Source organism: Charadrius vociferus, unplaced genomic scaffold, assembly GCF_000708025.1.
Source record: "Charadrius vociferus isolate BGI_N301 unplaced genomic scaffold, ASM70802v2 scaffold477, whole genome shotgun sequence".
Classification (NCBI taxonomy): Eukaryota; Metazoa; Chordata; class Aves; order Charadriiformes; family Charadriidae; genus Charadrius; species Charadrius vociferus.
In genome coordinates this window covers 2,440,628-2,443,789 of record NW_009649449.1, presented here as the reverse complement: position 1 = coordinate 2,443,789, position 3,162 = coordinate 2,440,628, and the positions used below count along the sequence as shown (strand labels likewise).

The window sequence follows — 3,162 nt, the reverse complement described above, 5'->3', positions numbered from 1 at the left end:
AAAACACTGCCTAATTACTCCGAGAACGCCACACGCGGGTTCCGCTCTGCAGCACACCAGGCAAACACCAGCCACGGCTCCTACTCCATCATCTGCTTAAACACAGAGGTAACAGACACCGATACAGCAGTTTGTGTTGTTAAAAACCTTTTACCCGCAGGATCCTGTGTGATCCACGAGATCTCCGCTGCCTGGCACTACCTCCGGGACAGGACAAAGCAGCCATGTGCCATGGCATAGCAACGCGAACGGGCAGCACATGGACAGACCTGAGAAAGCAGCTTTGGGGGGGTGAAGCTGCAATACAGACGGAGGGAGGGAGGGGGATTTAACGGGGCTGGGATGGAGCTAAGGCACCGGAGCTCACGCAGAGGTATTGGGGTCTCAGCTGCAACGCTGATGGGGGTAAGTCATGCAGCAACCAAGCGGGTGGGAGAGTTGCAAGCTCGGGATGAGCAGCGAGGACCGGGGATGGAGCCCACCATGGTGCACACTGGCCACGCTGCCCAGCTGGTGGGATTAACGGGGACCGACGTGGCCGCTGGACACGGGGAGAGAAAGGGGTGTTAAAAAAAGAGAAGCAAACAAGAAAAAGTGGTTCGAAACCTCACGCGTTCTTCTTCACTTCGTAGCCTGCGCTGGCGCTGCGGCCACAGCCAAATTCGCCAAACTGGGTATGAATTATTGACAGCACCAGAGCCCCATTTCCTTTGCTAATCAAAGAAAACGATTCCAGGGAGCTGAAGATGTGGGAAGAGAAGCGGTTTTTCAAGGAAAAAAGAAAAAAGCGCTGCCAAATTGGGTTCTGTAAGGAGGGAACAGCTCGCACAGCGCCGTCCGCCTCCTCCAGCCCCTTCTCCCTGCTCTAGCTGCCCGCTGCCCACGCGGGAGAGGAGACTGTCCATCCAGTCCTGGGGCACGGGGCCGCTCTGTCCCCACTCCTGCCAGGGCCATGCAGCACATCAAAGAGCTCTCCTGCCGCTGGAAGTCATCCCGAAGGAATGCAGGATCTTTGCAGAGCGTTTAATAAGATAAACAGACCGAAGTCCCACTCCGGGTAAGGATTAGCATGGAACAAGCCCAGGCGGGTGCCGGCAGTTCCAGCGGGCGCCTGGCAGCTCTGAAGGCAAAGCCCTGCAGGGCTCATGGGCAAAGACTGGCCCATCCAGTGCCACCCATTGCCCAACCATGGCTCTGGACATCCCAAAAAGCTGGGGCAGGTCAGCTCTGTCCTCCCTGCCAGCGGAGCACGGGCTTCGTTTGGAAACCAGATGGGTACCAAGCCATTTCACAGCATCCCAGACTGGTGGGGGCTGGAAGGGCCCTCTGGAGCTCCCCCATCCCACCCCCCGCCAGAGCAGGGGCACCTCCAGCAGTGGCACAGGACGGCGTCCAGGCGGGTTTGGGATGGCTCCAGAGGGGGAGACTCCCCCACCTCTCTGGGCAGCCTGTGCCACTGCTCTGCCGCCCTCACAGCAGAGAAGGCCCTCCTCAGGTTGAGATGGAACTGCCTATGGTCACGTTTGTGCCCGTTCCCTCTTGTCCCATCACTGGGTACCACTGGAAAAAGACTGTTCCCATCCCCCTGGCACCTCCCTTGAAGGACTTAAAAGTATTGATGAGATCCCCCCTCAGTCTTCTCTTCTCCAGACTGAACAGCCCCACATCTCTCAGCGGGGAGCCCCGAACTGGACACAGTGCTCCAGATGGGGCCTCCCCAGGGCAGAGCAGAGGGGGAGGATGACCTCCCTCCACCTGCTGGCCACACTCTGCTTGATGCCCTCCAGAATGCTCCAGGATGCCATTGGCCTTCTTGGCCACCAGGGACATTGCTGGCTGGTGGGCATCCTGTTCTCCACTATCTCCCTCACATCCCTTCTGCTGGGACAGCCTCTGTGGGTGGCCGGGCTGACCGGTGCGCCCATACGCCCCGTTCTCGGCAGGAGAGAGCCCAAGACAAGAAGCACAAGCAGTGGGCAAAGGGAGAGCTTCACCCGCCTCGAGCAGCAGCCGTTGGCAATTTGCAGAAAGAAACACAGAGAGTCAAGTCCTGCCCCTGCCAGAAAGGCAGAGCCACTCAGTCCCAGGCAGCTGCAAATTGGTTATGGCATTAAAACAATTTAAATTCCTCCCTGCGACCGTCTGGCTGCATTCTGGGAGCAGCCACACCTGTACCTTTAATTTACACCTCCAGCACACAGAGCGCGAGAGGGCTGACGGCTCCCTCCCATGTTTGACGCTGTGCAGAGAGACACGGAGCGGAGAGGGGGGAACGAGTGACGGGGAAGGTTTGGACAGAAGCAGTTACAGCACGGCAAAACCTTTCGTTAAACTTATAGATTCCTGGTCTGGTATCACCGTTACCGAAAACGGTGGGTGCTGTCTGCAAAGCCTGGTCCCGCAGCGTCAGCGGGGCTGATGCTCCATCCAGCACGTGGGAGAAAGCAGGATCCCAACCTCCCATCCAGCCGGAGGTGGGAGGGAGGGCTCCAGCTCCCCATTTTACCTGGTGGCTGCAGGGCGGGAGCAGGGGGGGTGTCAGGAACAGGTAACGAGACGGGAGAGCTGCACCCGAGTCCTCAATAACCCGTCGCAAGGCAGGAATCCGAAAAACAGTTCTGCAAAGAAAAAGGATGCAGAGAGGATGAAGGAGATGCCACAGCCCCGAATCCGCAGGCATTCAGCTTAGGAGATGCTCAGCGGGAGGGACTCAGAGCCAGCCTTGCCACCAGGAGCAGTGATGCCTGCCAGTAAGAAGTGTCACTCCACTCGCACCCGCTCCCTGCCACCCCCGCAGCCCCCCCAGGGCATCCCCTCTCCTGCACGCAGCCCCCAGCACCACCACCAAAGGCTTCCCGCACCCATGGAGGGGCTCCCTGCAGCCCCCTCCCTGCCTGGGAACGCTGCGACACGGCTCTTGCCAAGTCCCCTGGGCAAGGCTGGTGCTGCACAAGCAGCGAACGGAGGCTGCGGGGACCGAGAGCGGGATGTGGAAATGTTTCAGACTGGTCCCCTATGGGAACTCTACCACCTTTCCCACTCCTGTGTCCCCTCCCTTCTCTTCTCCCTGATGTCAGTACAGAAAGGATGAAATGGGGAGAATCACAGAATGGTTTGGATTGGAAGGGACCTTGAAGAGCATCCAGTCCCACCCTCCTGACC

General features: G+C 58.9%; 1 protein-coding gene across 1 annotated transcript in view; it reads right to left on the bottom strand.

Annotated features, from left to right (window-relative positions):
• AGRN (agrin) overlaps nucleotides 1–3,162 on the bottom strand; it is a 130,130-nt gene that overhangs the window by 119,455 nt on the left and 7,513 nt on the right.